The following is a 14,558-nucleotide window of genomic DNA, read 5'->3' as shown; positions in this document are numbered from 1 at the left end:
TATGCAATTAGCGGACCTCCAGATGTTGCAGAACTACAAATCCCATGAGGCATAGCAAGACTCTGACAGCCACAAGCATAACACCCAGAGGCAGAAGCATGATGGGACTTGTAGTTTTGCAACAGCTGGAGGTCCGCTAATTGCATATCCCTGCTCTAGACCGTTTGGCTCCAATCTTACATTTAACATGACTTGATCAGACAATAGAATTCAATTAACCTTTAAAACAATTATACATTCACACATAATCCCCTCCGCATACACCTGACAGGAGGCTGTAACTACACAAAGGAGAGTCCATTAGCTATGCAAAGGGAATATTAGCATTCAGCAGTGAAAGAGTTCCCTTCTATAATTAACCCTTTTAGCTCAGAATACAATGTGGTAAATCCAATTGTAACAAGCCATGCAGTTCTTTGTAGTCCTCACTGCATGATGGTTATCGATGTCCAGGCAGCATGCCTAGGTCCGTTACACTCTCCTTCTCTCTCTCATTTTACCCTTTTCTCTCTCTCTCCCTCCTACTTCTGAGTGGATCTATCCGGTTTATAAAGTGCAGCTTTCTTTCTCTACTTATTCTCTCTCTCACGTCGGACTGATCTCTAGCTACTGGTCTTAATTCTTCTCCCCTCTCTAGGGTGGGCACCCCATTCTACTCAGCCAAGGCTCCCACAGGGTTTTAAATTTATTAAAATTACCATGTCTAGTTAGAACTACCTTTTCCTTCCACACTGTCATATTTATCACATTAACCCATTCCACTGGTGTAGGCGCTTTCTGTGATTGCCAGTTTTGTGCCATCAATTTTCTGGCCTGGAACAGGCACCTTATGACCGCTACTGTGATGCCCCTTTGCTCATGCCTCTCCTCTATACACCCCAATAAGCACACTCTGGCCTCTGGTTCCAGAGTAACCCCTAAGGTTGTATTTATGATGTCTAATAGTTTGTCCCAGTATCTATATAGTTTCGGGCATTTCCACATCATGTGTCTTATATCTCCTGTCCTTTGACGCCTAGGGCATTTGTCATCTAGTTTCCTTCCAAACATGTGTAACCTCTTTGGGGTGTAATAAGCTCTGTGCACTAAAAATAGATGGGATACTCTCTGACAGGGAGAGTGACATCGATGTTCCCAACTCCAGTATCCGTTCCCATTGTTAAGTTGTTATAGGGCCTACATCCTCCTCCCATCTTTGTTTATTTTTTCCCAACCTCTCTCCCCTTGTGGACCCATCGCTAATCTGCGTATATAATTCTGAAATAAGGCCTTGTGAAATTCCTGGCTTAATTAGCCATTAAAGATGGGGGATTTTTTGCCATCTCACCGGGGTGCAACTTAAATTGGGCTTGAAGGGTGTGTCTAGTCTGCAGGTAAGTATAGAACAGGGAATTTGGAATGCCATATTCTCCACCTCAGTTCTGAAAAAAGATTTCAATCTATTACCTTCATATAATTGCGCCAGTCTAGTTATGCCTAGCGTATAGTACTTGTAGATATTTTTTTGTTCTGGGGGGGGGGGGGGGGGGGTTTCAGAAGAAGGTACCGAGTAGAGGTCTTTTTAAATCAAATAAATTGCGCTAAAATTCATAGAGATTGGAAAACAAATTGCATGGTTGTTTTGTACCCCAAACACAGGTTGCAAACGCATTGCATTTGCCTGCACTGAATTTCATGGTACAAAACAACCATGCAATCCGGTTGCAGTGCAATTCCAAAGTTGGTGCATGCATGACTTTGGTGTGATCTGAGCCTGTTCAAAATCAAATCGCACCGCCGTGAAGCGCATGTGAACTGAACAGGAACGTTGTGTGGTTCCATGTGAACAGAGGTTTACTCAGTCCAGCCTGGCTCTGGCAGCCATGTTGTGGTGCTTACTGCCGAGTCAGAGAGCTAAAGGGTAATCCAGTGAGCACCACAGCACGGCTGCCAGTGCTAGGCTAGACTGTCAGTAACACAACAGCAATGGAAAAAGCCCAGCCTCAGTCAATGTCATTAACCACTTGAAGACCAGGCCTATTCTGACACTTCTCTCTTACTAGACCCCCAAATATCATATTTTTTTTAGCAGAGACCCTAACGAAAAAAATTTAGATTGTTGCAATTTTTTTATGGTATTTGCGAAGTGGTTTTCTAAACACAATTTTTTCGGAAAAAATACACTTCAACAAATTTTAATGTGGAAACACTATAGCCAATTTTTTGGAAAAAATTAAAGGAACACTTTTGAATCAGAACTCCTGGGATATTGATCTGGTCAGTTAAGTAGCAGAGAGGGAGGGGTTGTTAATTTCAATTAACAGCAAAGCAGCTGAAACTGATTAACAACATGTGCACTAGATGGGCAACAATGAGACGACCTCCAAAACAGGAATGTTTTTTTTTATTCTTTATTTCAATGTTTTTTCTTTCACAAAGATATTCAAACTACAACTTTACATGTAATAGATTGTATTTAACAATTCTGCATAATTCACACTTGTATGCTTTTATTTTACCTTAGTCACTTTTTACCAATCCAAAACTCAACATTTTTAACTGCTCCTATCTCGAATTTCTCCTTTATCACCTTCAAAACTCTATTTTGGTTTGGGCTATTCTTATACTCTATCTTTGTCTTTACTATCCACCCAAGACTCACCCTATTTATCCCTGTCCCTAATAGAGAAAAAAAAAAAGAGAGAAGAAAAAAAATAATATATGGAGCCCAAATCTTTTGGTATTTATCCTCCTGTTCCTTCATACTCATACTGAGATTTTCCATTTGTTGGACTTCTGTTATTCTTGCCATCCATTGAGCTCTAGTTGGAGGGGTATTGCTTTTCCAGAGGGCTGGGATACATAGTTTTGCTGTCGTAAGTAAATGTCTCAATAATGAATTTTTATACTTTTCTATCGAGATAGGAATATCCAACAACAGGAGGGTTACGGGATTGTCTCCAAGGGAAACACCTATTATTTCTTCCACTGTTTCTGACACTTTCACAGAAATCTTTTATTTCCGGGCATTCCAAAAAAATGTGTATCGTAGTACCAACATTTCTTTGACATCTCCAACAAAGGTTGGATACCTGTGGGTCTATTTGATTAAATACTTTGGGGGTTCTATACCATATACTCAAGACCTTATAACTACCTTCTTGATATCTGGTTGCTATTGATGCCTTATGTGTAAATCTAAAGATTTTTTTTTTTTGTGGTTGAGAGAGTGACCCCTTACTCCCTCTCCCATGCCTGTATAAAGCCCAGATTTTGTGGGGATTTCAGTTCGGTCACAATGGCATATAGCAACAATATTGAATGTCTAACTCAGTGTTTCCCAACTCCAGTCCTCAAGGCACACCAACAGGGCACGTTTTCAGGCTTTCCATTATTTTGCACAGGTGATTTGATCAGTTTCACTGCCTTAGTAATTACCACAGCCGTTTCATCTGAGGGAAATCCTGAAAACATGACCTGTTGGTGTGCCTTGAGGACTGGAGTTGGGAAACACTGGTCTAACTGACTCTCCCTTTAAACGTAGCTCTTCGAATTTAGAGGGTATAGCAATTTCTCTTGTTCGCTTGGAGAGCGACCTAAGAAATGCATGTAACTGCATTCTCCTAAATGGGTCCAAAATTTCACCAAAATCCTGATCAATCTCTTCCCTAGACATCACCGGATTATCTACCTTAAAATGTATAAGTCTACATTTACCTTGTCGTCTTAAATTCCTAAACTTTTCATCTCTTAGACCAGGTTCAAACACTGGGTTACCCACGATTGGAGCCATCGGGTTCAAGAGGGTCGACATTTTAACTTTTTTAAATGTCTTTTTAACCAATCTAAGTGTAGCTCCAACCGTTGGCTGTTGCTTCGCTATCTGTGGTATACCGGTGTTTGTGAGCCATACTAACCCCTCCAAGGGTATCTCTGATATTGCTTGTTCCATGTGTATCCATGGTTTATCTTTTTGAGATGTACACCATTCCAACACCCTTGTTAAATGTATTGCCTCCTAATAGCCCTCCGGGTCTGGAAATCCCACTCCTTTTTCTTTTGGTAGAACCAGAATGTCTCTGCGGATTCTGTCAGCTTTTCCAGCCCATATAAACTTTGCGAAGCTTGCTCTCAGATCTCTCAAATATCTCAAAGGGATTTTAATAGGCAGTCTGTAGTAGATATAGTAATCTCAGCATTACGTTCCATTTTTATAATGTTTATTCTGCCGAACCACGTAAACGCTTCCTTGTCCCATTTCTGTAGATCTACTTTAATCCGTTGTGCCAAGGGGATAAAATTAAGTTCTAGTATCCTGTTTAGTCTACTTGGTATCTTTGTACCCAGGTATGCTATATGGGAGTCTGTCCATCTGAACGCAAATAAGGTGGATAGCTGATGTTGCAAAGCAATATTCCTCTCCACCCCCATTGCTTCTGATTTATTGTAATTCACTTTGAAGTTGGTCTCCCATATTTACCCATCTCGGATAGTAATAGCGGAAGGGATAGTACTGGGAGGGTTATGGAGAACATAAGATCGTCCGAAAATGCAGCCAGTTTGTGCTCCTTTCCATTTAACTCTATACTCTTAATATCCGGGTTACTCCTTATAGTCTTTAGGAACGGTTCCAGTGTCAGGATAAAGATAATAGGTGACAATGGACATCCCTGTCTTGTTCAATTGAAAATAGAAAAGGGCTCTGATAGCACCTCATTTACCCTGACTCTAGCTTTTGGACAGGAGTACAAACTCATGATCTAGTTCTGCATCCCCCTTCCCAGCCCTATATTTTGCATAGTCGCCCTCAAAAATGACCAGTCTACCCTGTCAAATGCTTTTTCTGCATCTGTAGATATTAACACTAAGGGTTTTTTTATGCTGTTGGCCATAATGTATGGCGCTTATGACCTTTTGTGTATTTTCCCTGCCTTCCCTTTCTGGGGTAACCCCTACCTGATCTGCATGTATTAGGGTAGTTATATGCGGCTATAATCTAGTTGAGAGTATTTTCGTACGGATATTTAAGTCCACATTTAGTAGTGAAATTGGACGATAGCTCGAACATTGGGCCGGATCTTTCCCCTCCTTGGGTATAACTGCTAGGTGAGCCATCAAGGTTTCTGCTGATATTGTCTGCCCTTCACGTATCAAATTGAAAGCCTCCCCAAACCTTGGTGCTAGTTTTTCAGCAAAGGTTTTATAATATAACAACGTAAACCCATCTGGGCCAGGGGCTTTACCCGGCTTTAATGTTTTAAGAGCATCTAAGAATTTCTTAACGATAATTGGGCCATCAATGTCTTCTGCTTCTTTATCCTTTAATCTAGGCATTTCTGAGTCTGCTATGTATTCCCTGATCTCCTCTTCATTACATACTCTGGTAGGTTGCCCTTGGGCCCCCAGTAGATATAGGCCTACATAGTAGTCTGGGAAAGCCTTTGCGATCTCCTGAGAGGTATTTACCAAAACATCTCCCTGCGTTTTAACCCTTTCAATATAGTTTGGTGTCCTTGTCTCTTTAAGGCCCCGTACACACGACCGAACATGTCCACTGAAACTGGTCCGCAGACCAGTTTTAGCGGACATGTTCGGTCGTCTGTACGTCCGACCGGACAATTTTCCCGCGGATCGGACAGGTTTGCAGCGGACAAATGTTTCTTAGCATGCTAAGAAACATTACTGAAACACCTAGTGGTAATAGATGATCTAGTACAAATGTCCGTTAATGCAGTACTGATTACTGCCTGTTGAATGTCGATACTTCTGTGCCAAGCATAATATGTGACTTTGTGTCATCAAATGAAGTGAGTAAGTCCAATAAATGCATAAAAACGAAAAAAATCCATAAGCAGTCCTCAATGATTAAAGACAGATGCGTGCTCCTAATCAAATCAGTAGTAATCCACCTTCACCATTTAGCTGACAAACACCCAAAGTGAATGAATATAGATGGCTCCTTACCGAATGGAAATGCCCCTTATTTTGATACCAAAAAAGGAGACATATAAAGCTTTAAGGCCTCTTTCACACGGGCGGATAGAATGGTGCTTTTAGCTGCGGATTTTCTAATTTTCTACCGCAGCTGAAAGCACACAATGTTTTCTTATGGCCCCATTACCACACTACGTTTAGCTGCGGTTTCGTTACATGCGGTTTGGTGCAGATAGAAAAAATAGATTTTACTGCGTCCAGGAACGGCTTTGCGCAGCTATCCGCGAACAACTGCAGGTAATCGCAGTGATTTCTGTCACCTGCGCATAGCAGCGTGAAGGAGGGGATAAAAAAAACAGGAAGCACATCACAATTCATCACAATTGCTAGGTATACTGGGAAATGACACAGGAAGTAGATGAGAGTGCAGCATGGATATGGCAGCAAGAGACATCTCACACGAGGCTATAATAGCCCTTGTCCATGACCGACCAGAGCTATGGTACCCAGAATGAATGAATGAATGACTTGTATAGCGCAACGCATGCGAACTGAATCGCCTCTGGGCGCTTTTTCCAGCCAGTATCTGCTTGGCTGGTGCGGTCATTTTTACCCTGTAGGATCATGACACGCTAGGGACACACAGTCATACACACATATATACTGGGCCAATTTGGACGAGATCCAATTTACCTACCAGCATGTCTTTGGAGTGTGGGAGGAAACCGGAGTACCCGGAGGAAACCCACGCAGGCACAGGGAGAACATGCAAACTCCAGGCAGATGGTGTCGTGGTTGGGATTCGAACCAGCGAACCTTTTGCTGCTAGGCGAAAGTGCTACTCACTGCACCACTGTGCTGCCCCAGGATACGCTGACAGGGTAATGAAGAGACTGAAGTGGGAGGAAGTCTATCGTTTTTTGACACCAAATTGGGACAATATGTCTGCTAGTGAACAAGATAGCCGAGGTTAGTGCTACATTTGTAATGTTGCTGAAGATTTACCCCATAAGTGACCAGGCCATTATTTGCAATAGAGCAGTGCGTCACTCAACGTTTGTTCATATATATTTTGCAGGAAAGGATATTTACACAAGATGGAGATCTCTACGTGACCGCTACAAAAAAGAAATTAATGAGGACAAATCTGCTGATCGAAGCGGGGCACCCTCGACACGCCGGAGATCAAACCCCCATGCCGAGGCTTTATCATTTTTAAAGCGTACCACTGAGATGCGTCTGTGAGTATATTATATTGTTTCTACTTTAAGAAGCCCCCTCTACACTGTATTTTGTCTGGCAGTTTTAACGCTATGCTGTGCAGCGCGTAAATAGCACATGCACTACCTGAGCGCTTTCACACAGAGGAGATACGCTTGCTAATACAGATTAATATTTTTTTTAGGGCATTAGCAGGGGTTAAAATACAGCACCGTTACCGGCCAAATACCATATTCATACGATATAGAGCCGCCAAATACAGGCGTTACAACATCACTACACATCCCGCCCAGTGTGAAAGTGGCCTTATTAACACAATGTGCGCCATTCATTTAAATGCTCCTTCGCCACTCCTAATATGCTGCCCTACCAGTGCACCGCTACCATGTGAAAGCCTTTGGGAAGCAGCTGCATTTTATGGCCAGTTCCTAAACTTTTTTTATGTTGTGCAAAACCGCTACAGTGTGAAAGGGGTCTAATCAAACTACATTAAAAAAAAAGAGGATAGTGTGAAAGGATTCTAAAAACATGCAAACCATTGTATGTTTTGTATTTTTTTACAATTGTATTTTTTTCAAACCTAGAACTGTCTCAAGTGTTTCCTCAAGAGTGAGGCCCAGAAGTACGTCACCAGAAAACGATGATGCAAGTCAAGAAACAATTTCCGAGGCAGTACCCACTGAGAGTCAAGCAGGCAGTCAAGAACCTGTGGTATGTATTTGCAAAATTTCACTACCTCCATCCACAAGCAAATCACAACTTACTATTGACACAACTGGTGTTGGTATATCTTGGTGGAACAAAACAGGCTTCTGGACAAAAAATAAAACATCAATAATTTGGGGGGGGGGGGGGGGGGGGGTTCACCATTCACTTCTGCTTTTGGCCACATTAGTCTTTGAAGGTGTCCACTTAGTCTTTGGGGGTGTCCACAATACTTGGCTTTGTAGGTCTTGCTGCTAATTTAATACCGTGACATCAGTTTTTGGAGACAAAATCAGGTGCCTGTGTCTGCAAGCTCTGCAACTACGGTAAATATTGTGGGCAAGCATCAAGTGTGTCAGTTGCTGTCCACCAAGTGTCCACTCTACTCCAAAAGCATAATCTGTATATTCTATCTATTTGCAGGAAACTTCTGGTAGGAGAGTCCAGTCTAGTGCTTCCACTACCACTCGTCGACCACGCCGTACTCAGCAAGAACCCCCTTTTGAACACTATTTCGATCGTTTAATGGAGGAGATGAGAAATCAATCACAATCACAAAACCCAACATCCAAAAATGATGAATTCCTCAACTTATCTGACCCTGATGTAATGTATTTAAGGATGTTACTTTCTGTAATCAGGGAAGTTCCAGCTGAAAAGCGTACGGAAGTCAGGGGTGATATATATACATATCTAACATACATTATTTCTGCTTGCAAAGAGCGACGCCCATATCCTCGCTTTCAGCCATGGGGTCTAGGTTTTAATACACCTAGTGGTTCATTCAATAAACCATTGCCAAGTCAACAATATCATGAAAACACACCTGCCGTGAACCCATACGCAGGACCCCCGCCAATGTATACTCCTTTTCGCATCTCACTCTGCTTTGCAAAGGTTACATTTTCAGCCACAGCAGGGTAGTTCACCCTCTTCTTCCCATTCCAGTTCAACAGTAGATGTTGGTAGTGAACCGAGCCACTCTTCCCAGCATTCCTACCCAGTTTATGAAAACTTGTAGTTTTCTTTTGTTCTAATATGTTATTTATATTTAATTTTTTAAGTTTTTTGTTATGTTGTTGATACCTTAGAACAAAAGGTTTGGTTTATGGCACTTTAACCAGGGGTACAATAACAATTATTTTCCGCTAAATATCTTGGTTCACCATTGCTTACCTCATACTGTGAATTTTGCGTCCTTTTCGTCTGCGAAATCCTCACTTCATGTTCTTCTGTCTGTAACTGTACACAGTCCTCACTTCCTGTTCTTCTGTCTGTAACTGTACACAGTAATGCAAGGCTTTCTCCTCGGTGTGGAGAGAGCCTCTTGAGGGGGGAGGGGACGAGCAGGAATGTCATGACGCCCCTTAACACACAGTTAATTTCTCTATGTGTAAAGTACAGAGCGCCCTTACTTGCCTGCTCGCCCCCTCCTCAGAGGCTTTCTCCAAACCAGGGAGAAAGCATGGCATCACTGTGTGCAGTTACAGACAGATGAACAGGAAGTTACAGACAAAAGAACAGGAAGTGTGGATTTCTGCGAAGAAAAAAGGACATTAAACACAATGGAAGGATGAGATAAGTGATGGAGGACTACACTTAGTAAAGGGAAGCAAGTTAAGGGAACTGTTTTTACCTTTTAAAAGCACTTTAAGCAGAATAGAGACAATCTGAAGGACTTATAAAACTTCTTTAAATTCTTTCTATTCAATTAGTGGTCCTCAAGCTGCGTGACAACTACAAGTCCCATCATCACTATGCCTTTTGGGTGTCGTGGCTGTGGCTATCATAGTTTTGCTGTGTGTCATGAGAAAAAAATATTTTGTAAGATCACATTAGGAATAATGTATGTTAATATTTTGGTACTTATGTTACCTGTTTTACTTGAAAATAAAAATTTGACAGAATTGTAAGGTAAAGTTTAACATGCAAGCATCAATGTTTTCAAAAATTTTTTAAATGTTTGTATATTTTTATACCTTTTTTTTTTTTTGCGAAGGCAAAGATAAAAAATAAATCCGATTTGATTGAAAAAAAATTGACAACTGCTTTATTTTAAGACAAATATTGAATAAGTTATGCAACATGGGTAACAAGGGTAACAACAGAAGGGTAGCAACAGAGGGTAACAACAGAAGGGTAATAACTATGCAAAGTCATACTGCCATGGTAGCTGTCCATAAATCGGTCAGAAAATAGTCAGTAAAATCTTCACGCACTCGTAAAGCGTGATTGCTGGGACGAGTGCCAACACGACCTCCGGTCTCCTCGGAAACAGTTAACGGGGATTGAGTGGGCCCAATCTCCTTACCCCCTCAAAAAATTGTGTAGCACACAACATGCTAAGACAACATTGACCGCATGGTCCACTTCAAGGTGCATGGCGGTCAATAATACTCTCCATTTGGCTGTACAAATGCCAAATGCACACTCCACCATTCTCCTGGCTCTGCTGAGGCGATAATTAAAAATCCTCTTCCTGGAAGTGAGACCATTCCTCGTATAGGGTCTTAGAAGGCGGGTGGATAGGGCAAATGCCTCATCTCCGAGCACTACTAAGGGGAGATCTGGCCCATCAGTACCAGGGAGAGGCCTTGGATGTAGCACCTCAAATTCTCCTTTTTCAAAACGCTGGCCCATCACTGAATTACGGAAAATTCTGGAATCTCCAGAACTTCCATAAGAACCAACATCCACAGCAATGAACTTCATGTTCGCATCGCTGAGTCCCAGCAGTACTATGGAAAAGTATTTTTTATAGTTGAAGTAGCGGGAACCAGATTTTGGTGGTTTGATGAGACGTATGTGTTTCCCATCCAAAGCACCAATGCAATTTGGGAAGTTGGTCTTCTCCCAATATTCTTCTGTAATCTCCTCCCACATACTTGATGTTGGTTCCGGCATCACTATTGTTTTAATCTCTTCCCAAATAGCAAGGCAGGTACTGTGCACTATGGTAGAGACGGTGGAGATCCCCATTAAAAATTGATGATGGAGAGAGGTTAAACTGGCACCAGTGGCAAGGTATCTGCAATACAAAATTGAGAAGAGTTCAGAAAATAGAACAAAACTAAAATCAATAGACATAGGAGTAAACTGTAGATATTAATAAGGCAGTGGTGCCAGACACATTGCTACTATGATATAGATGTACATATATATATATATATATATATATATATATATACATACATATACATACACACACACACACACACACATATTATGCAAGAAGATACATACATACACACATTATATGAGAACCTGCATGTACATATGTACATGAGCTTAATCTATTTAAGATATGGAAAACCTACCTTAACGTAAGTAACAGCCGTTCCTCTGGACATATCTCTCTTCTCATATTAGTCCTGGTTCTGGTCAGGCGTCCTCCAACAAGTCCCAAGAGCTCATCGAAACTTGCCACTGACATCCTCGTAAAATTGAAGAACTTGTCTCCGTGAGACCTCAGCTCACCGTACATGAGGGCAAAGTACCCAATAGACAGACGCTGGGAGGTTAAGGGATGGACCCAATAACGACGAGGACATCTCCTAGAGTCAATCTCTCTTCTCCTCTTCATCCTCACCCTCATCATCATCAGCAATATTGCCATTGCAAGAAAATTATAAGCTGTCATTTTTCCAAATAAATTGAGGAAAAACACACAGATCACTCCACTCTCTGCAAAACTGCACCACACACTGAGGCAGAGAACAAAGACACAGGTTTTGCATGCAGAGGAGTGAAATGCATCTTGGGTAGATCAAGGGACAAGGGACAAAAAAAAAAACTGGTGGGAGTGACTATTCTTTCTGCAGTTAAACGCAAACGCACGTAAACGCATGAAAACACACGTGATCGCGGTGTACAAATGCAGCTGATCGCTGTGTCTGGAGTGTTGATTTTCAGATAAAATATTCATGCTTTTATCTGCGGCTAAACAGCCGCCCGTGTGAAAGAGGCCTAATAGGTAAACCTGTATGATTAAATGCGTCCTGGCAGTGATGGTTCTTGCAATCAGAGATATCCCAATAGATGCATGTAAAATAGAATAGTGCCAAACATAGTGTAACTTGTTTATTTTAAAAGTATAAAAAAGTAAACAGAGGGAGCCAAATGGGAGCTTACTATTTGAGGTGCCTCAAACCCGGCACTGAGGCTCAAATCACGTTGGATCGGATGGTAAATCCTGGGCGCTGTGTGCTACACTTGTGTCCCAAGCGTGCGTTCCACCTCGGCGACGATCGGAACCAGCAGTACAGGAAGTGACAAAATGCCGTGCGTGGATAGGTACCGCCTCGACGTACGTTTTGTTGTGAACGTCTTCAGAAAGCGTACCATACCACGTTGGAGTTGGTTTATTTATACGTCAATCAATTGGTATGGGCGGAGAACAGCGAGTGACAGCCTCAGTAGCGGATTCGATGCTAAAGTGTTGAACTTGGCAGCTAGCCGTCTTTTGCTCCATACAATATATTGGGCTCATACAATGATAGTATAAATTCTGCAATATACCACAACATCGGGTGTCTACACAGCCGGAATGGTATATGAATATTAAATTTGTGCAAAAACATATATATATATATTGGAACAACAAAATAATGAAAGAACCTAAAATAGATATTAAACACACAACTAGACGTATATTCAAATCCCTGCTTACTTTGCTTAAATTAGCCCTATCAGGGGCTATAAGGATAATGAAATGCATATCATATCCAATATTCAATAAGCTTAAGCTGGCAATGGATCAAATTGAGATCAAAGTTAAAACAATAATATGATAAAATACCCATAAATCTTATATATGAGAATAATATAGGTTAGATTTTATTTTTAAATTAAAAAATTAAAATTGATGATAATCAATATGATTCTTAATGTTTAAAAATCTTAAATGAAAACACTCAACGCCCTCCATGAGATATTAATTGTTGGTGAGAAAGCAGTTAAGGTCCAGCTCGATGTTGAGGCCCTGTGGGTGCATCGTCCTCAATCGATGGATCCACATGGTCTCATTCTGAGAGATGGCCTGTGTCATGTTGGTGCCTCTCCAGTGGCTGGTAACCCTATCTATACCAACAAAGGAAAGCTTACTAGGGTCTTGATCATGGCATTGGGCAAAGTGCCTTGAGACGCTATGATTAGGGAAACCATTTTTAATATTAGCCACATGCTCATTAATTCTGAGTTTTCTAGTGGTACGACCCACATATTGTAGAGAACACGGGCACTCTAATAAGTATGTGACATGATGTGAGTCACATGTAATGAGAGGTTTAACTGTATATTCTCTTTGTGTAATGTTGGATTTGAATTTGGTTATTTTTCTGGCTTTTCTAGTAGTACTGTTACATGATTTGTACCTGGTGCAATGGTGGAAGCCTGATCCATCAAGAAAAGTAGGAGGTCGAGGTAGAGGGTTCGGTACATTTGGAGCAATCATGTTCCGTAGGCCCGGTGCCCTCCTATAAACACATTTTGGTTTAGGAGGTAAAATTGCGGCCAGGTCATTGTCTTTGAGTAGGATGGGCCAATGTTTTTTAAAAATGTTCTCAATACTTTTGTATTGGCGATGAAATCCTGAAAAGAAAGCCAAGTCTCCTGAGAACGGAGTTTTCTTTTTAGAGGTCAGTAGTTGGTCCCAGTCCATATTTGCTACTTGTAGTGCTGTTTTTTCTAATATTTGGGGGAGGTATCCTTTTTCCTTAAACTTCTCCGTTAGGATCAAGGATTGGGATTGAAAGTCAGTGGTAGTGTCGCAATTGCGACGAATCCGCATATACTGGCCTTTAGGAATAGTGCTTAACCATTTGGGATGATGACAACTGTTTACTGGCACAAATGCATTCCTGTCAGTACTTTTGAAGTAGGTGTGTGTACTGACTCTGTTGCCACTTTTAATCAGATTTAAATCTAAATAATTGATGGAAACTAAACTAGACTGTAAATTTAAGTCCATATTGGTTGTTGTTCAATCCGTTCAGAAATATTTCTAAGGTAACCCAAGGCCCCTCCCACATGAGAATGATGTTGTCTATATATCTCCTGTAGTAAATGAGGGGTACATGGTTATCTCGATAAATGGTTTCCTCCTCCCATTTACTCAATACCAGGTTTGCAACACTGGGGGCGTATCTAGCCCCCATTGCAACTCCTTTAATTTGATTGTAGAATGATCCCAATGCCCAGAAGTAATTGTTGCCCATTGCCTGTTGGAGTCCATCAATAAGGAATTTGACTTGGACCTCTGGCAACCTGGGATCTGTCCTTAGTGCCAGAGTTACTGCCTCGATGGCATCCTCCTGTCGGATATTTGTATACAAAGACTCTACATCTACTGTAACCAACCAAGTGGCTTCTGTGACTGTTTGGGAGGATAGAGATTTAATGAGTTCCCTGCTGTCCTTTAAGTAGGACTTGCCCTTTATGACCAGGGGCTGGAAAAATGTGTCGAGGTATTCCCCAATCCTAGAATATAGGGATCCGATCCCACTTATAATGGGCCTCCCAGGGGGGTTTATTTTGTCTTTGTGCACCTTAGGGACTATATATAAAACAGGGGTCCTAGGTGTATTGGGAACTAAATACAATGCCTCCTTGGTATTTGCCGGGTTTGAGGCACCTCAAATAGTAAGCGGCCATTTGGCTCCCTCTGTTTACTTTTTATACTTTTAAAATAAACAAGTTACACTATGTTTGACACTATTCTA

General features: G+C 41.4%; 1 protein-coding gene across 1 annotated transcript in view; it reads right to left on the bottom strand.

The window, feature by feature from the left end:
* Positions 1-14,558, bottom strand: part of ZC3H11A (zinc finger CCCH-type containing 11A) — an 810,109-nt gene that overhangs the window by 195,288 nt on the left and 600,263 nt on the right. The gene's annotated exons all lie outside the window — the stretch shown is intronic.

The sequence above is a fragment of the Rana temporaria genome, chromosome 2 (genome assembly GCF_905171775.1).
Source record: "Rana temporaria chromosome 2, aRanTem1.1, whole genome shotgun sequence".
NCBI classification, from domain to species: domain Eukaryota; kingdom Metazoa; phylum Chordata; class Amphibia; order Anura; family Ranidae; genus Rana; species Rana temporaria.
The sequence above is the reverse complement of the archived record's forward strand: the minus strand, read 5'-3'. Positions and strand labels throughout refer to the sequence as shown.